Here is a 26500-nt window from a genome sequence, read left to right as displayed (position 1 = left end):
CAGGACCTCAGCCATGAGGAGAGGCTTAGGAACCTAAGTGGTGTTCTTCTAGCCGTCCAACATCCATTCTCAGTAACCTGAATCCTGTTCAGGGTTTAGGGAGGTGTCCACAACCAACCCATCAAGGGGCATACCAATGGGCAATCTGGTAACTCCAATCAACATCAGCATATTTCTGGACTGAGGGGGAAAACCAGAGCAACAGGAGGAAACCCCGCGATGACACGGGTAGAACATGCCAACTCCACGCACCTGGAGGCAACAGTGCTGACCTTTGTATCACCGTGCCGCCCGGCGCCCAAAAACACGCCTGTAACTTTTTGGAGGACAGAAGAAATTCCTGTTAGTTTTTGCTGTGTTATCCTTAATTTGCATATGTTCTATTGTTAAATTGTAATTTTATTCTGAACAAATATACACTTACTACCTAGATAAATAGCTTTAAACATTGCCTTTGACTGCCTAAGAGTTTTTCCCAGTACTGTGTATACACAAAGACACACACACACACACACACACACAGACACACACACACAGACACACACACACACACACACAAAGACACACACACACACACACACACAGACACACACACACACACACACAAAGACACACACACACACACACACACAGACACACACACACAGACACACACACACACACACACAAAGACACACACACACACACACACAGACACACACACACAGGTTTGTAATTATATCTTTGTGGGGACTCTATCCATTTCTATGGGGAAAACTCGAATCCCAACATAACAACCTTAACCCCTACCCAGCCCTAACCTTACCCATAAGTAACCAAATAAAATATGAGACTTTTGGCATTTTTACTTTTTCTGATTAAATTCACAGATCTTTGTGGGGACCTGAAAATGGTCCCCACAACATCAAATAACAGGTTTTTATTACATTGTGGGGATCATTTGGGGAGCAGGCGAGCAGCCTGCAGGCCAGTAAACGACACGGGCGAATGGCAGCTGCATGTCCGCTTCTGCCCAAGCAGCAATGGCAAGGTGACATCCAGGGTCCAGCCATATCTGACAGGGTTCCCCTATTAAACTGAGTCATCGGAGGAATATTACAGAATAAGAAGATAGAGTTGCATGGAGGTGACAAAGTATCAAGGCGTCAACTGGAGGGGCTTCCTCTGTTCAAACTGAAATTCAGAGGGAAAAAAAACCTTCTCTTATGCAAACGGAGCCACTGCGGTGATCTGCCTGCTGGGCAGCCAACCGCATCTGCCCAGCTAGTCTCACTGTCTGTTTTACCCAGAATTCTTATCTGCAAAGGCTGCTTTCTTTTTTGGGATCTCAGAACAGAATAAAAAAATTACAAACATCTGACATTTTTCTCTGTCGATAAAACACATCCTGAGTTTCAGTAAGAAAACTTAGGACCACAAAACAGAATCCATCTGTGGGGGCTCGCTGACCCAGTATGACACCCTGCAGATAGCAAGACCGGTACTGCAGCATGGAGACGTTTAGCGGCTCGGCGTGTCAGACGCAGCACCGGGGCTGAGAACAGCCCAGAAAACCCAACAGGGGTGTGTGGCTCCCCCATCTGACCGAGCCACCTCCCGATGTCAGCGTCATGGTTAATAAGTGTATAATAAGGACTTCCTCCCTTGCAGCAGGGGGAGGACAACAATTTTAAAAACACGCCCAGCAGCGATGGGCCGGGATTTCATGTCTTGTGATTCTCGGCACATCACAAAAAAAAAAATCATCTTGACTGCAGATCTCCACAGTGAGATGGGTCTGGGCACGACTGTCTCGAAGGGAGGGTGGCGGGGGATGGGGGGGCAGAGCGCTGCTGCTGTATCTGCAGCACAGCACACCGCATCTGGACACCGGACTAACGCACGTTTCATTTCTACCTCGGACTCCCGACAGAGTAGAAGCAGCAAATGACCCCTTAATCGCTTAAGCAGGGGGAGGCTGGGACAGTGGCGTGACTGGCGTGACTGGCGTGACTGGCGTGCGGCTAGCCAGAGATAAACTCCGCTGAGAAATGCCAGAATCCCGCTGACGGGGGCTTCCTGCCGCTTACTGACCACAAGACTGACAAACACCACAAGGACAAGAGAGCAGCCGGTACCCTGGTGTGAGCATCATATGAGCAGACTGGTGAATCGCGTACGCGTGCAGCAGAAATGAAGAGCAGAAGAACAAAGGATTTATTTGAACGAAGGCCCACGGCCGGGAACACAAGACTGCATAGTGAAAAAACGGGCAAAGGGTCTGTAATTCGGGTCACTGCTGCAAACTCACTTTCAGTGAGGCAATCATAAAATCTGTGGGATTTTTGTAAACAAGAAAAGTACAAGAAGGAGAAAAGAAATTGTTTCAAAACCCCAGTAGGGACAGGGCAGAGGTGGGGAGGAACAGGCCGATTTCTGGGAGATAAGACCTGACAGAGATTAAATGGAAGTGAGACACAAATCCCCAGCAAACGTGGCTTTCGGATGTAAGGCAATCTCCGCGTAATCACGGGAGGAAGGATTTAAGAAGATGCGTAACGGGGCCCCGGGAATCACACTCGGCGGGCAGCAGAGATTTCGCCGAGAAACATTAACGGATCAGCGGGCAAATAGAGAGCCTCGGCCTCAGAAGGTCCAAGCATGGAGGTCTGTTCTCCAGAAGCTTCGGCCTCAGAAGGTCCGAGCATGGAGGTCTGTTCTCCAGAAGCCTCGGCCTCAGAAGGTCCGAGCGTGGAGGTCTGTTCTCCAGAAGCCTCGGCCTCAGAAGGTCCGAGCGTGGAGGTCTGTTCTCCAGAAGCCTCGGCCTCAGAAGGTCCAAGCATGGAGGTCTGTACTCCAGAAGCCTTGGCCTCAGAAGGTCCGAGCATGGAGGTCTGTTCTCCAGAAGCCTTGGCCTCAGAAGGTCCAAGCATGGAGGTCTGTACTCCAGAAGCCTTGGCGTAGTCTGCATTGCAGCAGGCAAATAACACAAATCTAATATTAAAATGTCACACAACACGGAGTCTCTGCGGATTCCATAATGATATTTATGTGTCAGAGATTAAATCCGGCGGCACAGTGGCTCAGTGAGTAACGCTGCCACCTCACACCTCCCCATTGGGGGGGCTGAATCCTGCCCCCACTCTGTGCGCAGTTTGCCTTTTGCTTCTCATTTTCTCCCCTCGCCACGCAGCTTTCCTCCAGGTACCCCGGTTACCCTCTACAGACGAAAAACACTCGGCTGAACTGACGGAGTAAATTGCTCATAGGGCCTGGGACAGGCTTCAACCTCACAGTCATCCTGCACTGGGGAAGCGGCTAGGAGATGGATGGGTGGGTGGAGGAAATGTATCAAGCAGTAAAAAAAGAAAATATATATACTGTATATATATATGGATGGATGTATATGCACACACACAGTCACTGTACACGTCTGTGGCCAGGTTCATACAAAATGCAGTCAATAATCAATTATATTTAGGAACAGAGATATAGTACATTAGGAGTGAGAAGCCCAAAAATTCAGTCTTGTCTGTCCGTCCATCCATCCATCCATCCATCCACCCCCTAATGCTGATCCTGGTCTTGGTTGCAGAGGAGCCACACCTGGCAATATCCCTCTGACTCTGTCCCTCCCGCAGCTGTGTAATCTTGTGTTCTGCACACAAAGGGGCTCCATTATATACAGTATAGACATAAATGCTATTCTACTTTGAAAAACAGACAACAAATTTCTGCGATGACTCTTCTTAAGAATCACCACTTCAAATCAAACACCTCCTTTCACCAGGATTCCTCATTCTTGGTATTATTATGTGGATGTAAAAATGACACAGAAGCTGAATTAAGAAAAAGTATATTTACGCATGTGACTGTGAGAGCGTGTGCGAGGGCGCGATTCTCAGCAGCTAACGCCATGTGTACTGCTTCTGATCTGGCCAGTGCCGAAGCGCAGGGAAGGTTTGTTTTCAGTTTTCCTGTAAGTAAGTGCACGGTCACTGAAAGGTCACTGCCTGTGAGACACATCCCACCCAGAAAAAGAAGCAGGACCGAAGTAGATTCCAACGCGATGGCACACTTCCAACAATCAAGATTCTTTGGCTATGCGACTGAGTGTGCTGCAAAAAATGGGCACTTCCCACATAGCCAGGGTATTACTGAATTCGGTCAATCGTCATGTGACTAGTCATGTGACAGCAAACCCAGGAAGAGAGGGGGCTCACTGCTGAGCGAGGGAGAGACTGCTGTTCACTGAACCGCCTCACTGGTCTCTCTGCTTTGAAATTTGACCTTTTGGTGTTTGTTGGTAATACGTCGCTGGCTTTTGGCTCATCTTGTTTTAGCCCTCGGGGGGGGGGGGGGAAATCACATGTGTAAACCCTTATTGTTACTCTTAAGAAATCGTGCCACCGACGTGCCTGTCCTGGGATCCAGTGCCCTGGGCAATGGCAGACCATTTCCTGATCATTTGAAGAGGGTGAATGTACTTATGGTCGCCGTGGAAATGCGAGGAGTCCACACCCAGCACTGGGTCTGCAGGACGCGTCACGTCGTAGCGCGTTTGGGTCTACATCATACATCGGGACCTTTCTGGGTAATGAGGTGTTCTGTTGACCGAAGCACAGCCTAATTTTAACAGCGATTAAACACCAGCCAGAAGCCTCAAGTCAGTCCAGGCAGCTGCACTAATACAGCTATTGTTTCTGTTCAACAATAAAAGAACCTGATGTCATAGAAAATTGAGAGATCTTCTACAGAGAGGCAACGCCCCGTCGCCATGTGGCGTTCTTAATGCTATCGGGTTTCGCTAACCTTTTGGAGTCACACATAAGACCTTCATAAGACCTCTACAAGTCATGCATCATTCATAAATGATACATAAGAACGTGTTGTGCATTTCTTACAAAACTGCTGTTATGACCTAAATATGACCTGGAGGTCTATAGTCACCTGGCCTGTTGCCTGGCCATCTACGGTCACCACGAATTCTGGAGGCATGACACGAGAGTCGGAGTGCGTCCTCTCATTGTCTCACGAGCGATCCTTTAACAGCGACTCGTAACCTTTGCCAGCACAAAAACAATTCCTCAACAAAGTCCTGCTGCCGGTTTCCTCATACATCTGCCTTCGACCACATTAGAGGGCAAAAGTGAAATGAAATTCTATGCTGGTGCAGTGCCCGCTGCATGCCACGTGTCCCGGGCACCTGGCAGCGCTGTCCCGCCATTCCACTCCAGCCAGTGTAAATTCACAAATGGAAATCCAATTATAGGCATCTCAGAAGGAGCACGAGTGCATCTTACAAGTGTGCCCCACACGGCACAAAGAGTGGACAGGAACGCCTTCTGTCCCGCTGAGCTGTGCCACACCACTCTCCCTCCGCTGCCTGCAGCTGGTTTGCTTGTTGTCATTAAGAAATTGTAACATTAAATCTCTACGTTTTTCTCAATGGAAAAAAATTCCAAACACTGCAGCTCCATTTCAAATCCAGGTGGGGGCGCTGAACTAAAAATTAGGACATGACCTAAGACACGGATCCCAACCCTGCAGACAACTTCGAAAGTCACCGTTAACAACCAAGGCCCAGCAGGAAAAAATGTTCTGCGATTGAATATCTAACTATAAAGTGGGAATTTCACTCATTCGCCTGGAGAAAATGTTCACAGTCATTCTCCTCTCTACCAAATGGATATGTAGTTGTACCAAAATTACAATCAAGCAGGGGGAGGTGAGTGTGTGTCAGGTGACAGACCAACATCCTCCTGTACATAATTTTTAGTAGTATAAAAAGTCCTCTTTCTGTTTCCATGTAACCTTGAATTACAGACATCTGGACCCTGGACCCATTCCATCCTCGCACCTCCATGTCACACCCCTTTGACTATTTTCGCTGTCCCCCCCGGATACTGATCTCACAAGCACAGACTGTCCCAGTGTTAAAAAAAAAAACAGAGAAACACATTTCAGAATCACGGGCGCTGCTTGCCTGAGTTCCCTGTCCCGGCACGCCACCGCCGACACAGGAAAAGCTTTTTAGCTCACCAGATGGGGCTTTGGAAGGTTTCCGGTCGGCACTTCCCAACTCCGCGCCCTCTCTGGAGACCCCCGACGGAACAGCATTTCTCCTGAGAAGCTCCACGAACATTAACAGCAGGCTGAGCCCAGCAGGAGCCCGAGAGGTGGCGCACTGCGCTCACGCTTACCGTCTGGCTCGTGGTTGTTGTTTGTTGCTCCTTATGAGGACATGGCAAGGCCTTCAGCTGCTCGTGACGACTAGCTGGCCTGCAGCTGACTCTGCTGGTTACGTTTTGCCAATTAATTCCAGGTGAGGGACGGTTGTGCTGCTCTAAATGAACTCCCAGTAGAATGGCATCCCTTCCAGTGATGAATTTAACATTCTGATATGCTAAACCGGTGTCACCAATGGACCGTTGCCTCAGTGAAATTGCCTGATGGCTTAAAAGGCTCATTCCAAGCAAAATAAAATAAAATTAAATGAATGAAAATAAAATTCAGTACAGGCCCCATTTCATATTGCATATTGGTTCGTTTGCTTTCGTATCAAATGTTTAAGACAGTCACGTGGATATCACTGGGCCAGCATGACAGGAATAATGCTGTGACCATGCAGTGCAGCTTGCTGGAGAGTGTGCCGCACAAAGCTATCTACACAACATGAATACTGAGAAGGAATACCTTTGCCGCTGCCAGAAGAGGGCCGAATCCATCATCAGGGACGCCAACCACCCAGCTCACATTCTCGTCACATTCCTGCCCTTGGAAAAGTGTGCATCAGCACCCGCACCACCCAGCACATCAGCACCCACACCACCCAGCGCATCAGCACCCGCACCACCCAGCGCATCAGCACCCGCACCACCCAGCGCATCAGCACCCGCACCACCCAGCGCATCAGCACCCGCACCACCCAGCACATCAGCACAAGCCCCATCCTCTTCAGGGACAGCTTCCTTCTCCAAGCCATCCGATTGCTAAATAACCAGTGTTTTGCACCGGTCCCCACTGTATTTCACACTGTCGTTAAATTTACACTTTGGTCCACTTTATCAGTACTGTACTGTACTACCTCGATTTGCACATGCTTCCCCTATGCACCACCTTTTTATTGCACATTTATTGTTTCACTCCCCATGATGCATGTCTTTTGTCTTGTACTGTCTCTTCTCTTATTGCACTGTTGTTTGTTCTATTGTCCCCCAAGCACCTGTCCCCGACCCAGTTACTCTGACAGCAGAATTTCAATGTGTTCCTCCCAACACCTGACCATAAAAAATTTGCAAGTTGATCAGAACAAGAAAAGGAAACTCATAACAACAGAGAGAACGTGCGGATCCTAGGTGCTCAAAGGCGGCCGGGATGACTCCTGCTTCTCTCTGTAGTTATAGGGATGCTGCATGGACATTATTATTATTTTCAAACTAAAATTAGCATTAGTACAGCTGACCAGCAGCCTCAGCCCACAGCAGCTTGAATACAAAACACCAAGCTCAAAGCAGCTGTTTTTATGCTTGTTCTTAATAGACTATAACAGGAGTTTGAATTGACAAAGTCATCATGTCCCTTGCTAATATGTGAATTAACATACAACCCATTTATACCCTACAGATCCTGTCTCTAAACTCAGATTTGTGCATGGCTTCCATAGTGTGCTAGTGCTTGTGCACATTCACCCAGTGGTCACACATTGGGGCAATTTGCAAGCCGGGGGGGGGGCTGTGACACGGGCCACATTCGGTATTCAGCAGAGGACACAACTCTGACACCTGCCAGCAGCAGGAAACCAGGAGGAGGATAACACTACTCAAAGGAGAGCTCGTCCTGACACCTCCCATAAGCCACCCTCTCTTCCGGAACAGTCAGTCACCACGCCTCGGCAGATAATTCTAACAAGGACGGAGCCTTTCCCAAAGGATGCACACACCATAGTTACAATCTTACCTTCACCCCAGGGACCGACATGGGCCCCGGGCACCGACATGGGCCCCGGGCACCGACATGGGCCCCGGACACCGACATGGGCACCGACATGGGCCCCGGACACCGACATGGGCCCCGGGCACCGACATGGGCACCAACATGGGCCCCGGACACCGACATGGGCCCCGACATGGGCCCCGGACACCGACATGGGCACCGACATGGGCCCCGGACACCGACATGGGCCCCGGGCATCGACATGGGCACCGACATGGGCCCCGGACACCGACATGGGCCCCGACATGGGCCCCGGACACCGACATGGGCCCCGGACACCGACATGGGCACCGACATGGGCCCCGGACACCGACATGGGCACCGACATGGGCCCCGGACACCGACATGGGCCCCGACATGGGCCCCGGACACCGACATGGGCCCCGGACACTGACATGGGCACCGACATGGGCCCCGGACACCGACATGGGCACCGACATGGGCCCCGGACACCGACATGGGCCCCGGGCACCGACATGGGCCCCGGGCACCGACATGGGCCCCAGGGACCGACATGGGCCCCAGGGACTGACATGGGCAGGCACATTCCATTCCATCAGCCTGTGCCTGTGAGCCTTACTGGGAATGAGAGTCACATGACTGGGATCATCCTTATTGATTTGTTCCACCGGTGCCTCCTTGTTGGCAATTTATAAATATATTGGTGCCTTTTTTTCTGTCTCGGTCCCCAGCAACCCGACCCTCAGCACTGACCAGTTCCGAATTTGGATGGATTATTTCTGTCCCCGTCATCACACTGGCGCTCAGGTCGTTGTGTTTACTTTGGTGTCTTGAAGGTCCTCCCCTACTGGGTCCCTGTGTTTCCCTTCAAAGGAAAATGTCATCTAATCTCATTTTGCTCTTTTAAGGAAACCTGCTGCTGGCGCTTCCTCGGTTTGTCGTGCCAAGACGGGGCACAGCACCACTTTCTGGACAAGCTCAAAGAAATGGGCCACGCAAACTCCAGTGAATGATACTATAGAGGGGATCCACCGACAGAATGACTGAGTAGCATTTTGCCTGCTGATGATGACTGGCTGGAACTCACAACACGGGACCTCAGATAACACAACGAAAGAGCAAAGTGAGCCTCAATTTGTTATACTCTAAATCTGTCCTGTTTTTGACATTCAAATATTATTTGTTCTAGAGACTCTCTGTATCTCTCGTTAGCAAACACTTATTTATGACACTTTGGCCACATTCTGTGGCGAGAGATAATGAGGTTGGCCTGGTGTGATATAAAGATACGGCATGGTGGCAAAGACCTTACCCATAACAGGAAGACATAAAAGGCTAGGTCATGGCCGGCATTTCCATCTGGCTGGCACTCCACTGATCAGATCTGATCCATCGATTGACTATCGGGAGAGGAAAGGAAGACGAAGACGAAGACGCAGACTGAGAGAGATATCAGCAGCAGGCTGCTAATTTATACCACGTCCTCTTTGACCATCACGTGCTTAATGGGCCCGTTTGGGTCCCCATTTATCAGTCTGCCGAAGACAAATTCCCCAAACAGTGGGGAGGACTTTGTGCCATTTCGGGGGGAGAAGGCAGGTCATCCATCTTCTGTTCATCTCCGTTTCCCTTCTGTCGCTGTCTCAGGCACAGCCTCGGAGACTGGAGTTGGGCTGTGAACCAACCTACAGTATAACACGTCACATGGCCGGTTTAACCGGGAGACAAGACTTGTTAACCAGCAAAGGGCCGGTCCGCTATGCCTATGCAAACAGCGACATTCTTGCGTCTTTGGGAAGACAGAAAACATGCTGTACTGAGGTTAAAGCTGTCACAGTGAAATCACACACATCCAAGCTACTCAAATATTTTCTTTCATTAGGGAAATATGACTGCGAGGGTTGTTCTCCCAGTAAACCCAGCAGAAAAAAAAATTATGAAACCCCGACAGAGAAGGGACATACTGTATCATAAAAGCAAAGGCAGTAATCGTCTTCCAGAAAGGTGGATATAATTAAGCAGCTATTCCAAAAATTCGGAGTGGTCATGTAATCCTCTTACTCCATAAATTCACACTAAACACGCAAAATCCTTTGTTCATGCAAATGAAATATTGAAATAGTGAAGCATCCTTACACTTAAGCCCAGGAGACACTGACATGAGGGTGTAGCAGAGGGTAACCCCTTGTGAACGTGTACCACGGCTGAGGACACAGGAATGACTGGACTGGTCTGCAGTCCACCAGACAAATGCCCGTTAAAGTCTCTACCATCGAAGTGCTCAGTGATTAATAAACCACCCAAGCAACTGACTAGCCTGTGCTATGCAGTAGAAGGTTGGTGCTCATTTGGGGACGGTGGAATTGTGAGGTCTGTGGAAAGACCTACGTGTAAGGGCTTGATAAATAGGGGAAAAGAGCCTTATTACTGGTGATAGATGGCATTAATGCATCCACCATTCCATTCTTATTGAACCCAATACAACTGCACTGTGTTTGGCAGATGAAGAGGTGCTGTAATGGGAAGAGCAGAAGCATGCGTGTTACCGCTGATACTGGCAGAGACAGACACTCGATGTCCTTTCACAGCTGCATGCAGTGCTCAAACAGCCTGCATGCGCTCACCTTGATATCTGTACTGTTCTCCACCTCGGACTGTGACCTCAATAGATCTATTTCATTGCAATGCTGCATCAGTCACACCACGGCAAAAAAAACAGGGCTGAAGCCGGAAGACAGGGCGGGTCCATCTGCAGAGAAGGCATCTTCGGCCGAGAAGCCCAACGGATTAGCCTGCATCTTCAGGCCAAGAAATGCAGAGCAGAAACTAGCTGAATCAGGCTCCCATCCCAGTCCTATCTGCTCAAGCCACATACCTTCACTGAAAAACTATTAATGTTTTTTTTAATCATTCTGAGGCAGCATTACTGCTTGTCTTTGTATTTTCGCAAACAGACAACGGCGCAATTAAGCATAGTGCCTGTAGCACACCTTCGGGGCTGTGGGTGCGATTCCACACGTGTGGAGTTTGAAGGCATGTGGAGCTCACTGGTATTTATCCTGGGTACTGTGGTTTCCAAACGGTGGTAGTTAGGTGAACTGGTGTTCTTATAGTATGATATTTTGAGTGTGTGTCCTGTGACAGACGGGTGTCCCCTACCTTGCGCTCTCTGTATCCGGAAACAGACTTCAGGCTCACTGTGACCCTATGGCAAATAAACACTTATGAAAAAATAGATAGAACACTGCAGGCTAACGGAAAGAATCTGTAGTAAAGCCCTAAATAATTCAGGGATTTCTGAGCCTCGCCATCCCAGTGGCAGTGAAACAGCACCAGTGATAGATGTGAACTGGTCCAAGTGACGAGCTGTTCTACATGCAAGCATGACAGCCACAAAAATGTCTGAGAGACATGCTCTGCGTTTTTTGGCTGCCCCCGTCTCACAGATTAACACATGCCATCGGCATCAGTCACAACACGGGTCAAGGAATCAGGTCTTTTGCAGTCAGACTCCCAGCAGGCTCCAGGTTCAGCATTCTGGGGGGGGGGGGGGGTGAAGCTGGAGGTTCAGGTACCTGACAGATGTGCATTTCTGAAGCTGGAGGAGGGACTTGGGTGCAGCTAAGTTGGTGCACGAAGAAGAAGAGTGCCACCTTAGCTTTGGGAAGATCTGAGTCATGAAGCGACGGTGCTCCTGCACACACATGCACACAGATGCACACGCACACAGTCCACGTATTCATATCCTTATGGGGACACATTCATTTCTATGAGCATAACCCTAATCCCAACTATGACAACCTTAACCCCCAGCCAGCCCTAATCTTAACTATAAGTAACCAAACAAAATACATGCCTTTAGGCATTTTTAGTTTTTTGATTGCATTCACAGATTTGTATAAAATTGAGGTTTATATTGTGAGAACCTGAAAAATGTCTCCACAAGCTAAAAAGTAACAGATTTTCCCAAATGTCCCCACAATGTGCTAAATACAAACCCATACACACACACAGACCCTTTTCAATGCCATGTCCCATTCCACTGCACTGCATGTCATTACTGTGATAAATCTGCATCCTCCTGAAGGATTTACTGCAGCAGCCTCTGCTTCCAGCCTATTCATTTATTTGAAAGGGTTAGAAGAGGCACTCTCCCCGAGTCTTGACTAGACCCAGCAGAACCTGCTGTCTTCAGCAAAGCGAAGGGGACGCCAGCGGGTTAGGGTAACAGATACCACAGCTCGGGGCTCCCGCTCCAAACTGACAGAATCAAACGGGACTGTCAAGGCTGTGAGGTAACAAAGTGTGAGATGGTCTCTGAAGTCATTCTGCCCACAAGGGACCATCCAGGCAGGATCTCTGAGACGTTAATGAAACATTGTATGTGTGTAATGGGTATTGCACCCCCACATTTTAAAAAAAGAAGATGAGATAGAAGAAGGAGGTACCCTTTAGCTCCCTATCCCCAAAACAGGATGCAATCAGGTGAGCCTTGTCGATCACCAGTGTCTCCGCTTTGGTCCTCTAGGGAGAATGTATGCGGTTATAGTTCCACGTTTCTTTTAAAATGCCTGTAAAGCATTTTGTAAACCCTGTAGTTAAACCAGCGCCAATGTACCAACGACATTCCAAAAAGCCAGGGTTATTCCTATCCTGAAGAAACACACACTGAATCCTTCAGACATCAGCAACTACCAACCAGTATCACTTCTCTCTTTTCTTTCAAAAATCCTTGAACGCGCAGTTTACAATCAAGTGTCTCTCCATCTCTCTCAGAACAATCTTCATTATCCTAACCAATGTGGCTTCAAAGCAACAAATTCCACATGGACTGTCCTCTTGGTTGTCACTGAGAAGCTACTTGCTGCCAGAGTAGCCAAACGGGTCATCTGTCCTCATGCTACTTGACCTTTCAGCTACATTCGACACAGTGAACCAAATGCTCTCTTGCCTATCTTTATGAGTCTTGGAATTCTTAGCTAAGCATGGCGATGGTTTACTTCCTGCCTAGAAGGCCGGTCATATCAAATGACATGGAAGGGATCCACATCTATTCCACTCAGATTCTCCACTGGCATCCCTCAGGGCACAGTTCTTGGTCCTCTTCTGTTCCTCCTCTATACTTGATCTCTTGGTGAGGTTTTTGTGAGGTGAAATTAGTGCTGGGCAGTATGACCAAAAATTTATATCACGGTAGTTATATCGGTTTCACGGTATACAACGGTATTTTTTTAAAAGTATGACTGGACGTTTAGCACATTTTACAGGATATTACAGGACACATTTTTGTTTTACGTTTTTGCATTGTTCCCACATTAATTATATTATTTTATTATTAGCCATTGCACCTATTCACTACCTAAATGATAGCATATGGCTAACGTGTTTGTTGGCTAAAACTAGGTGTTTTTTGTTCAACCACAAACTACTGTGGTGGGGTTTACAGCAATAGCTTGCTGATACTTTTGAATCCTGCAAGCAAATGATAAAGCTTATTGCAAGGTTTCAATGGAGGCCCTTTGGCTCTTGATCTTGACACGAGCCATTTTCCGACTTAGCATCGGGAGGTTCCTTCGCACGTCAATATTTTCATTCATTCATTTTTACTATGTGATGGTGTTTGAGAGTCTGTTTCATTCATCACGGCGGTCCTAAAGAGCCATCCCATGTGAGATTTGCAGGACATTTTAGGTTTCATATAGGCAGTGGTGCCCTCTTTCAGGAGCACAGTAGCAATATTTAAATCTTAGTAATTCGAGGGAATTCAGCACCTCTTTCTTGCCCCAGGGTTGGAATTTGGGCCTCCCAGTGATCATACTGGGGGCACTGTCTCCACAGCCACCATCTCTGATGCTTAATCCTATTAATCCTTATCATTCTTACCCCCTCCCCCACCACAGGGCCGCTAGAACAACCCAAGGATTGGCATCCATTCTTGGTGTATTCCCCTTTATGCCAAGCGGTTCCTCATCAAAACCCTAAATGAGGTTGATGATTAATAAGTGGGTGGATGAAGCAGTTGTATTATAGGAAACTGTGTACTAAGCAAAACAATCCATGCCCAATACACAGGTCAGATCCATCACATGGAGTGTCTCATTAAAGCAGAGGACATGTCTAAGAAGGTCTCCCTTGGGGAGTATCACCGGCCGGTATATTCCAGGCTAGACAAAGCTTTTGTTGGCACCAGAGGGTCATGCAATTAGATAAGGCTGTCGTCAGCCTCACTGGATGTGAGGGAGCCATGGCTGAGTCAATACCAGGTCGCCACGGCAATTAGCACTGCTGGAGTTTCAGCCGGAGTTTACCGCATGTGGTTGGTGGGGGGGGGAAGATACTTGCACCATCCAGGCTCACTTCCTGTCGTCAATTCAAACATCTCAGGAGAGGCACATTGCTCTTGGGCATCACGGCTGTCTTCCTCAACCGTGACTCAGTGCCTGGTGCTTGCCCCCCCCCCACATCACTCACTCCTTAAAAATCCTGGGACGTGGGCAAATGGGGCAGCGGGGGTGTGGCTTGGGGGAGAGCTTCACGTTAAGCTAGTTAAACCCGTCACTACCTCAAACACACCCCTTGGGGGAAACACTGAGAAGCAGCCTCTGTAGAAAAATATGCAGGCCTGCTGGTTTTTGTAGCACACCCCAGCTCCATCAGACCATCTGTCTATATGCCCCAGGGAGCCCAAATCCCACGTGGGGGCCACCCTTTCTGGTTTCCAGCTCATATTACACTACCTCGCATTATCAGACTAAGTAACACCTCACCCCGCCCCAACTCTGGCCCTAATACCCTCTTGCACTTGCTCCTAAATCCTTGGATACTGCAGCAAGGTCATTACATTCTGCAGCCTGGAGATAATTAATATGAAGCCTTATTTCAATAGGTAGCAGCACAGAAACTCAACAGGTCCTGTATTAATATCTCTGGGAAAAAAAAGGTCAACAGGAAGATAGACCAAGCATTTCACCACACATTTCCTGGGTTTTCCTTTGGAGGTTCCACCGTGCTCAACCATGACAAATACGAGAGAGGTGAAGAATCAGCCGCAGTTGTGTCAGGCAGCTCTTTGGGGTTTCTGAGTTTGGAATAAGGACATTTCGGGTGACTATGGACACGGCTTTCCATGAGGATAGCAAAGAGGACCATTGTGAACTTATTTGAAGGGAAAAATCCATTTGCACACAATTCCCTCAGACTTTGAAAGCCACTCTGGCTCCTTCCAGGTCCATTCACTTCTGCGTGTACGTCACTAACCAGTTTCCTCATTAAACAGCCACCAGAGGTTCACATCGTCTACGACATAAAAGGAAGGAGTTATTAACCAGCCTGAGTCAGTCATGCGAATCCCTGGGTGTCATTTCCACTGGGCTGTGAAAGGTCAATACGCCGCACCACCTTTGTGACCCCGCCTCAAGACTCTCTTTGTGTAGAGAGCGCATGGTCCTCAGTCCAATTCCCATTGCTGTTCATGTCTATAATTGAAGTCGGGGGAGGGGGGTTCAGGGCAGGGGTGTCCCTGAGACAATAAGCACCTTCTCTTTTAGACCGGATGAAGCAATCTACCCGCTCATTGTACACTGAAGGCCAATACTCAGAAACAAGCTGATATTAAAGATTTAAAAAAAGACTGTACAACGGCAGGGAGAAAAGAGCTGGTTCACCAAAAACCATACAGCCAACATCGCTAAGTCCGTCAGATCACCGGCATTTCGGAATGACTTAGAGCAATGCTGTGCTCAAACAGGGCCCTTTATCTCCACAGGCGGCATCCTGAGTGTCTGCGTCACTCTGTCTCAATTTAAACAGGGCTCAGAAAGCACTTTAATAACTGGTGTTAAGCTACTAAGCTGCCCCAGCTCTCCGAGGGGAGGGGGCACACAACAGGAAGCCATCGCAAACGTTCACAATAAAGAAGAAGATAGCTGCTGCTTACGGCTCACATTTGCTGTCCTCCTACCCAGATGTAAAACTTGAGAGGTGTGCATGTTTCACGCGCCTAAAGCCGTGTCGTTACGAATAACATCAAGAAGCCACACAATTTGGTGCGTTTTCACACATCTGAGGATCAACACAGGAACGCGTGACAGAAACGCAAGGCTTTGTTTGAAAAGCAAACAATCCATATTGAGCTGCATGTGTCATTTCTCTCAAGTTTCAGAAAAAAGCACTCAATTGGATATACACATACAGCAGCATGAGTGATATTCGATGTGTAGCTCTTGCTCCTGCACTGCTTACGCTCGTACCTGGGCCTAGGTGCACTTATGGCTAATCGACTCCTCAACAGCTGTATGTCTGCAATGTGCTATTTGCCTCACTTGTGCACTTCTACTTTGGACAAAAACACCTGCTAAATTAAGCAAATGTAATGCAAATGTCTTAGTGTGGTAGTTATACCAAAAGATAGTGCTGCAATGCCTAACTCACACTACCCTTGTTTAAACTCATCTCTGATCTTGTAAGATGTTTAAATTAATCTCCTGTTTTTCTGAGATGCGTAAACTCGTCTCCAACGATCTGAGATGTGTAAACTCACCTTTGACGTTCTAAGATGTTCAAACTCCAGCATTCTGAGATGTTTGAACTCATCTCTGATCCTCTGGGACGTTGAAATTCTGAGATGTTTGAGCTTATGTCTGATATTCTGAGATGTTTAAAATCATGTCCAATGTTCTGAGATACCGAAGATTATCACTGACCTTTAGTTTTCTTGCTCACATCACAAATAATGCAAGAAGTATCTGTCATACAGGTGGAAATATGACAGTGACACCAGCCGCTGGAAACACCAGAGCCTGGTTCATCTCCTCCCTGCATGTAAAAGAACCTCAATTTTTTTCACAAGCGAACAGCCATGTTTCAGACAACTGTGGCGTGAGGTCTATGAAGTCATCCAGAGGCCTGGACAGATGTGTCCCCTGTGCCCCGTGTGTCTTTTGGCTTTCTGACCCCACCAGATGTGCAGGTGTCCCGACAGCTGGGCAAGGATTCGCGGAGCCAGCTGCTCAGCAGCGCCCAGAAGCACCAACGGTCACCTGGCTACTATCGTTTTTGGGGCTAAAATCCAACATGCTAATGAAGACGCCGCATCTTCTCTGAATTGTTGCTCTGCACCACATAACAAAAATATGTCTGCTGCCAGTTACTTTACTCATTAAATTCATTTGGAAAATAATTTTTTTTTAAAATGACAATGTAATTGGTGAGCCTGGAGAGTATCCTAGGTAACAAAGGATACTGGAAGAGACACCCTGGATGGGATGTCAGTCTCTCACAGGGCACGTTCTCACACACATGCAGTATGGGAAACAGAGATTCACCTAGCTGGATATTTTTGGACTGCAGGGGGGAGCTAGAGTACCGAGGGAAACTGTAGATGCAGGGAAAACATGCAAACTACAGGCATAAAGAGCTAGGTTCCCAGCATCTCAATGCGCTTCTGTCTGCAAGCTTCGGTTTGAGATATGACGGAAGCTTCCATCTGAGGAATATCGTATTCTGGGCAGATAAATTCAAGACTGCGATATTGTCACCAGAGTTAGGTTTCTAGACCTGCATCCATGGGACCGAGTTCCATTTAACCTTGTGACTGAAAAAAAATGTAGCCGTTTGAGGGGCAGGTCCTTACATTCATAGCAGTGCCATGTGACAGAGCAACACTAGCTGGCCAAGGCCATCCCATCCTGAAGTTTATGAAGATGAACGTCCCCTCCAATAAGCTGCCGTTTACGGCCCAGGCAACCATCGAGTGTTATGGGTAATTACAGTGATCCCAGAAGCTGCAAAGAGCCGGAGACAAACAGGATGCTAGACTCATCTGCATAGCACATTTCCTGGGTGGATCTGTGCTCCACAAAGAGCTGCGGATCTCCATATGGCTGTCCCTAAGCTTCATCATGTTTCCAGATGTAAAAATCCATATCCCACATATCCCAACAGCAGGAAAGATGACTCCTGTATTCAAAACCCTGAAGAACAAGAGAAACAATCTACTGAGCAAGTTCCACCACGGGAGCTAAAATGCCCCTCAGCCTTTCCGCAGGACAGCAGGCCTTATGCAAGCCAGCTCCATTCCTCCTGGCCTCCATTCCCTTAGAAGGAGATACTAAGCAGGAAGTCAACAGCATCCTCGGCTGCAGAGACCCCCTGAAAAGCTCGACAGTCCCTGCAGGGTGCAGGCTCTCACCAATGACTTCTTCACTCTAACAGATAATTATTTTCAAATGAAACCCTTGAACCCCTTTGTGATAATTTGTGTTGCATAAACACAGCATTTTGCAACACCATATATTTGTTTTACAGTTATTGCCTTTTTTTACATTTGTACAATGTGACAAGTTTGTCTGCGGGAGGCCTAATGAAGGACATTTATCATTTATTACACTTTTCAGAAAAAAGCCAAAAATATCCACAAATGGTTTTTATATTGGGTCATAAAAATGAGAGGGGGGGCAGGAATACGAGCGCATAAACTAAGAAAAGGGTAAGTGAGATGGAATTCTGCTCCACTCTATTAAATCTACTGCCCAACTGCTCTATGCACATTTTGATATTTTCCATATAAAAATTATATGTTATACAATGACATGCATTTACACCTTAAACACACAGTGCCACGTAAACACTTTTCACCTAGCAATTAATCACTGTTCTACAGTAACCCCCCTACCCATAAATAATACATCAGTACAGAATTACTGTCTTATTAGCCTTGTGTGGTTTTCCTGGGGCCAGGCTGATTGGAGCATCTTAATTAGACGGTGCGCCCAAGCCATCGGCTCTGGTCCCACTCCTCAGATTTACACCAATGTAAACAGGCTGGGATGTCCTCTCTCACTGGGACCCGTGGAGGAGTAATGAAGCCACATCACACATGTGTTGTGTGTGTCTGTGTCTGTGTGCGTGAAAATATGTATAATTTGCCATCATTTTCTATAATGGACGTGATACATTATACTATATATTTTGTTATATTTGGCACATATACCTCATCCCTCCATTGGAATCAGACAGTCTGTATAAACAAAGCCCTCCCCTCCACCACATCAATAAGGATGTGACAGTCATCTGCAGCCGCTCACTGACGACACGCATCTACCACCACCAGCCCCCCCCCCCCGACACAACACCCCCTACTCGCCTTCAAGGAGGTGAGGTCCAATTATGTGGTGCAGGAGAGGTTCTGCATGTCGGGTGGTGTCCGTTTGACTCACCGTGCCCCCCTCCCCCCCACCACTCCCCAGGGCATGGCGGACCCCCCTGCCCCCCGTCTGCGGGCTTTTTAATATCAAACAGAGATACGCAGTGAGGAGGCTCAGGGTCACGTTTGGCCATAAATCCGCCGGCTGCGCGGCTCAGCTCCCTACAAATGATCAGCTCTTTTTCCTCCTGAATGCCAAACGCATAAAGACCTCAGGCTCCAATCCACTCGATATTACAGCCCGCATTCATGTCAGCTGCCCTTCATACCGAAGTATTGCTGCTCCTCGATGTGAAGCAGAACATTTCACTGCTTCTCAACCTTTGCATGCAAAGGCAGTTTTATCATCATTTTCTGATTCTCATTTCCAAATAAACCAATGAACTACATTCATGCGATCTTCTTACAACAGAGTAATACACCAAAATATTACAAAACACTCAAACAACCAAACTCACTATAATAAAATCAGAGCTAAAACTAAAATCTTTGCCGGGGCCTCAGATTTTTGTCAAATGGGGCGTCTACTTCATTGTCCATACAGCACAGCTAAAGATATAAACATCCAAGGTCAATAAACGCTCAAAACGGCCGGGTCATCTCTGTAGCGACAGAATCCATCCTCCAGAGACTGGGAACTTGGTGGCATGGTGGTAAAACCTTCCGGGCTGGATGGTCAACACCTTCAGAGGCAACTCAGAAGATCGTTTGGGGAAAGACTGGAGAGCCAATTTTAGCCCCGCCTCTCCCATTCGGAGGCTCTCTGACCGGGGCTGGGACCCGGCCCCTCCCCACAAGGCAGATGGCTCTGCAGTGCGGATCACCTCTCAGCAGCTGCTGTCCCCAAATGACGAAGGCAGAGTCATCCGACCTCATGTTCCTCTCACCTTGCCCACGACTCCCCTCCTGAGAGCCAGTGTGGGATGGGGGCGGCAGCGAAGGGAGTGGCACTGTCTCCTTGGGACATACGCTCTACGCGCATTATTCAGGGGCTCACGAGACCACGGCCAGAGAAAGTGTCACGTGTGAAACTTCACCCCGGGGGCGGCCGTGGGGGGGCAGCGGGGGGACCCCGGCAGGAACTGGCTGGCCTGGCACTCACCTGCCACACCCCTTTGATCCAATTGGGTGGGATTGGCAAACGAGCTCCAATATTTTTTGTCACCAGAAAAATGGCCGCGGGCTTCTAGAAAACAGCAGACCCAGCTGACTGCTCTGCCGCTCGGAGACGGCGCGACAGTTTGAGAAAGTGTGGCCTGTTTGTACTGAAACCCCTGAATGTCAATGTCAGCATGCTACGTGACAGCCCAAATCCCAGAGGAGACCCAACATGTTTGGAAGATCAAAAGATCATTACCACACTGCTCCTCTCTCTCTCTCTCCCATTCCCCCTCTCTGTGGGGAACTTCAAAGCCACTCTGAAGTTTGAGAGAACGAGGGACAGATGAAGATAAAGTGATGGATCTAAAAACAGCCCTTGGAAATATGGCGGAGGTTACGGATAGACTCCTGCAGTCTCAACTCCATCTTGCTGAAAGAGGCTCCTATGTGTGCCAGCTCCTTGTATCTTTGAAATGCCAGACGTTCGCCAAAAATGATCCCTGACAGCCCTGCTGCAAAAATTCCCATTTATTTATTCACCCATAAGTTGGTGGGTTAAATAATCTGCTTTTGTCTTTCTAAGTGGTGTTCTACCTGAACTGAGAAAAGCCCCAAAATCGCTGCTGAAATGTTACTGAGAGACAAGTAAAATCTTTCTTTTCAATTATAAATGATACAACTCATATTAAAAGGTAAGAATGGATCACCAAAAAATTATAAATAACTTATGCATGATATTAAATCATGTGTGTGTTGAAAGGTACATATTCTTAATTTTTAAACAAATCCTTAGTTTAACTTGCATATTATTGGATGAGTTACTGTCCAATCCAATCCATTTATACACATCTGCAAGAACAAAGAAAATCAAAAGGTCAAAGACTGTTTGAAAAAGAACTGATGAGTCCGGAAGACAATTTTTGAAAGGAAAACTTTCCAAACGATCGGAAAATTGAGTGCACAATGGAACAAATGATCCCCTTAATGAAACAGGCAAATGTCCCAATCCCAAAGCTGAACCTCCTCGAAGCTTTTCAGTATGAGTGCTTATTAAAGACAGTTATAGCTGCATGTACAGTCCTAGAAATACATCACGTACAAAAGGTTGGATACCAGAATAAACACTAATATTGAATTTAACAAGAAGAGCTTCAAACAGTCATACTGAAGGTAACCTGATTTTAACATATGCCATCTAGCACCATCAGAAAAGCACTGGCACTTGCAGCTGCCCCTCCCCCACCCGTTTCCCTCCAACCATCATTCAGCCTCGTCACATATAAATCTGCAAGGCAGTCACCTAATCATCATGATCCACCAAGATCTGAAGGACTGAATCTGGTGTTGTTGGGTTTAGGGACAGATCCACCAAGGAGGGGGGGGGGCATTTACTGTAGGATAAATCAACTGATCTGGAGAGAGTCAGGGCTGGGCCTTCCATCTTGCTTTGAGAAGCAGAGGATGGCTGTGGGACAGTGGATGACTGCAGCACAGTGGACGGCTGCAGGACAACGGACAGCTGTGTGGAATCGTGGATGGCTGCAAGACGGGAGATGGTTGCAGGACAGCAGATGACTGCAGGACAGCGAATGGCTGCTAGACAATGGACAACTACAGGACCGCAAACGGCTGCTGGACAATAGACAATTGCAGGACAGTGGACACTTGCAATGACTGTGGAGCAGCATCACCAATGTGAACTCAGAAAGGCAACACATTCTCTGTTTACCCTCAGTACCTCACGGAAGATCAGGCAATTAAAATACAGTTTGTCTTTAAGTCATAGATTTTCTGCACTCTGGCTCAGTCATGGATCCAGAAGGCGCTACAGGCTTGAACTGGGAGCCATGTGCCATGATGAACCACCTTCTGTGACCATGGATATGATGAGTAGGGACACGTACAAAAAGATTGCTCTCCATTTCATAAGGTATGTCTAGCTCATTCCACCTTAAGCCTTACACTGATAACCAATCGGCATGCAGCAGTCATGTGACATACCCAGTGCCCTTCACGGCAGGCTGTTGATACCGATTACCAAGCCTGTGGATGCATTAAAGTCCATGGGCGCAGCCAGGTACCCTCTCAGCCACAAGATGTTCACTGCTTCCTAAACTGACCATTGAAACATAACAACAGTCACATGACACATTTCTGTAATCCACTGAAATATCCTGGTGAAGATTACCATCTTGCCCGAAGGGCGACGCATTATTCTTGGGCTCGAACGAGAGGCCAGTCACCCCTTTACACATTTAGCAGCTACTTTTATCCAAAGCAACAAACATTTTTAAGAAGCAGGGTCAGATGGTACCTGGAGCAACTGGGGGTTAAGGGCCTTGCTCAGGGGTCTGACAAGGAAATTACTCTGCTGACCTGGGGATTCGAACCAGCGACCTTCTGACCACAGACTCAGCATCATAACCTGCTGAACCACCCTCTGCAAGTGCACTGCCTGTTCACATTTCACATGCAAACAGCCTCCCACCAAATTCTGTGCTAAGAAATGTAATCAAGGTCTAAAAAAAGTTGCCATTGTTTCAGCTCTCATTCATAATTTCCCGAAAAATGTTTGTAGGCCAGCTAAATGCCTTCAGGATGATAAACAGGGAGGGAAATAGGGCGTGGGCTGAAGTGGAGGTGACCGGGATGAGGGTTGGACGTAACCGGGGCAGGGGAAGGACATTCATCACATTCTTTAACCTCCACATGACACTGTGGGCTGAACACAAAGAAAAAAACAAGGTGCATTATTTTTTTACAAATCGGTGCGTCAAAAGGCAAGTTCGTGGAAAAAGTCAATGCCCAGAAATGTGTGCAGTCTTTGTGAAGTCAAATCTACCTGACTGAAAACCAGGTGGGGAAGTCCCTTAACCCCCACCATCTCAGCCCCCGGCAACGAAAAACACCATAAACTTTAATAATCTGTCCTTCCCCATGGGACCCTAAGTTTGCAACACAGAGTACGGGGGGCTATCGGACGCACTGTGAGGGACATCGCAGAAATCACACTCGAGCATCTACAGACGCTTCTGAGATATTTACAAACAGTCAGTCAGTCATTTGATGATTCTAGTATTATACATAAAAGTAGACTGACTAAGGCCAAAGAGCATAAGCATCAATTGTAATGTGCTCATATTTAAGTGATAAGAGATTTTTAGGCAGATGACACAGAGGGCATCTACATACCCGTTTAATGCATTGCCCTGGGATGCATCTGTATGTTTTCCTTTGTATGACCAGATTATACAACAAGTACTGCTGGCTGCCATATTATATGATATTCTGACTTCATTCTGAACAGGTTTTCGGGATTTTAACAGTTTGTAAAAAGTCTTAACGAATGGCTTGTTCTTGCATCATCAATTCATTTTAATCTCTCAGGGGATTGTCTTATTAATTATGTTGTTGCTTTCCAGCTGCTTCATTTCTAGAACTTCAATACGGCCGACGGTTTAAAAACGCGTATTTCAGCGTTTATGGCTCATACAAATAAAACGGGCCAAACTGGTAAGGAAAGAAAACAATCGATAATTAATTACGCATTGACTACGCGCAAAAACGAGAACCGAAAGTCAGAGGCTCTTGTGCGATTTAAACGAGCTTCAATGAGTGAGTTAGGCGGGGTGAAAGGCTTAGTGAGATGCTTCCATTTAAAACTGAATCATCAGGACGAGCAACGTTCAGCTGTTTCAATATGTAAAGTGATAATAATTATCGAAATGCTGTATCGATTTGCTCCTCGTTTAGGCTTATTACACAGATAAATACTTCGACACGGAGAGCTTCACATACGACCAAACAAACGCTGTTCCCCAGCAAAGCGGTATTCATCAAGATATTTAACATTTTACTTGCCCGTTACACCCAAAATAAAGTTACTAGGAATAATATAATTAAAATGCATTGGGAAGACCATGACTCTTGTAAATGCTTATTTAAAAGCTCAACTGATTATGCTTTTTAATGCTAAATTAAAAGAGCAGCTTTTTGAGTTAATGAAATGTATATTAGACAGAAAGTGCTGTTGATTCCGCTAATGCCGTGTAAAATGCGCCGGCGGCCGTGCATGGCCATGTCCCGTAAAATCCGGTAACGGCATCCCTCATCTCCTGTTTCTGATCGTCTGCTGCAGATCTCCAACTTACTCTTTGCAGGTGCGTGTTTAAGCAGAGATCAAAAGCGAATCAGAAACAAAGAGGCTTTGGTGCCGCTGACAGCCTGACAGTCGAGTGGAAGCGCAGCGCTAAAAGCGCAGATTTGTCTCTGCTTTATCCGACTCTGACAGTAAAGTGTGCTGACAAACTACCCATATTCACCTTAAAGTATCCCGTTAAGATAGCTGTCCCCAAACATCAGTCTTCGATATTAACTTCATGCTATTTTATTTTAAAGCTGCGTGTATATATACTATATATGTACATATCCTTTTTCATCGATCACTAATATTTCCGAAACTCTGACGAAGCGTGCATTATCATATTATTTTCGCCATGCATTTGCGGATTTACGGAGCAGGGGAAACGCGAAGCCGGCGAGCTTTGCTCTGTAAAATGCCTGTGCATCGCTGCTGGCAGGGCGACAGCGCCCGGTTCGTCTGGCCGCCTGTCAGTTTGGACAGAGCACCTGCAGGGTAGGAGGGCGTTTGCTGGGGAGGCAGGGCAGGGCAGGGGAGACCCCAGACCAGGGCTAAAACGTCAACATGAACAACTACTTCCAAAACGGCAATGGTATATAATATATACAATTTATTTTTTGAAAAGCAAAACTAAATAATCGCCTTTCCTGTATACCCGGTCCTTTTGATTTGCTCCAGCACGGTCAAAGCCGCCCTTTACCCGTTAATCTCCGAGCAACCGGAGACAATGCCCCCTTAATCCGCCGCTTTAATCCGGCTAGCTACACCTGCCCGGCGGCTCCTTCGCAGGGCTCTGCACCGCCACCTCGCTCCCGGTCCCCCTGGTGCCCTCGAAACCGGCCAGCCGAACCTCCGCTCACCTCGTTTGTGCTCCGTTAATACGCTGCTCCGGTTCGGCGAGCCGCTGGCAGGGTAGCGGCGGTATGGCTCCGGATGGGCCCGTGCACTGCCCTCCTCTCCCCAGCGCAGATCGGCGGCTTGCCTCAAAGCTGCGCTCCGCTCCTCTCCCGTCGCTCAGCGCTGAAGTGCTGGACAGCGCATTAAGCGGCGTCGATAATGGAGGGCGAGGCGACCGACGCAAAACGTACCGCCCTCTACAGGCGCGGAGGCGCAACTGCGGCGGGTTTCCTGCTCGCATAACTGCACGCGGACGCTGGACGGCGAAGATCCGTGCAGTATACGGTGCCACTGAAAGGCACGCAGGCGTTTCTTTCTTAATTTCTTAAATGGGTATTTATTTCTAAATTGTAAATATTTAGGCATTAGCCTTGATCTTTAATCAGGTTTGCAGAGCAGTCTGGATACAATAGAAATTTGCATGTCGCTAATTACTTATATAAAAGTCTTGATTCTAGTTTAAAATTGTAATCTGGAGAGATTTCGTAATCTAATTGTATATAACGAAATTACGGCTCTTCAGTTATACTGTGTTTGTTTCACAGAAAATATTTAATGTGCCAAAAATATATTGCCCAATACACATAATATATGTGAAAATATAAACCAATAAACATACAAACAAAATCAATGCGAAGGGGATTCATTAATGAAACTGGATTTTGATGAGATTCATTAGTATGTGCTATTTAGAGCGAGGTATGTTTGATGCGCCCGAAACTTGGTGATTTTACACAGGCGCTTATGGCGAAAGTAGTACGTTCGGGTGTCTGTCGCCATCTAGTGGACGATGTTAGCGTGCTGCGTTACCACCATATTACTCATGTTCCAACAGCAGGACGATGTGGAATATTATAAGCTACCGAATAATTATATTGGAAACTATAGCACTATTTAGTTTATAATATGGTAAGTTGGCTTAATCTCTGTATTTGTTAGAAATATGTGTGCATATAGACCTAATTAGAAGGAGCATCATTTTGAATGCAATGTATTTAAACTGTACAAACAGTGTCTTGTTAGCGTCTAAGACGCCCGCAGCATTTGTGTCCACTGATAAGTCAAGTCTTACTCAAACCCAAATTAATTAAGAGACCCTCGCAAACACGGTCGGACTCGCGGTTGCTTCCTGCTTTGCAGCGATCGGAGGCCATCGAAAGGGACCCTCCTATTCTCTCGGAGAGGCTTAACCCTGCGGTTGCCGCGCCCCAATGTTGAGGTAC

At 47.3% G+C, this 26500-nt stretch overlaps 1 protein-coding gene across 4 annotated transcripts in view; it reads right to left on the bottom strand.

Annotated features, from left to right (window-relative positions):
- srrm3 (serine/arginine repetitive matrix 3) overlaps window positions 1-25404 on the bottom strand; it is a 79303-nt gene extending 53899 nt beyond the window's left edge. For all 4 annotated transcript variants that reach the window (XM_023833121.2, XM_023833124.2, XM_023833125.2 and 1 more), the window contains exon 1: window positions 25241-25404. The gene's annotated coding sequence lies outside the window, so the exon portion shown is untranslated. The remainder of the gene's footprint in view (window positions 1-25240) is intronic.
- Between the last annotated feature and the right edge of the window lie 1096 nt (window positions 25405-26500).

This window comes from Paramormyrops kingsleyae, chromosome 6 (assembly GCF_048594095.1).
Source record: "Paramormyrops kingsleyae isolate MSU_618 chromosome 6, PKINGS_0.4, whole genome shotgun sequence".
Taxonomy (NCBI): Eukaryota; Metazoa; Chordata; class Actinopteri; order Osteoglossiformes; family Mormyridae; genus Paramormyrops; species Paramormyrops kingsleyae.
This window is presented reverse-complemented; position numbering and strand designations above follow the sequence as displayed.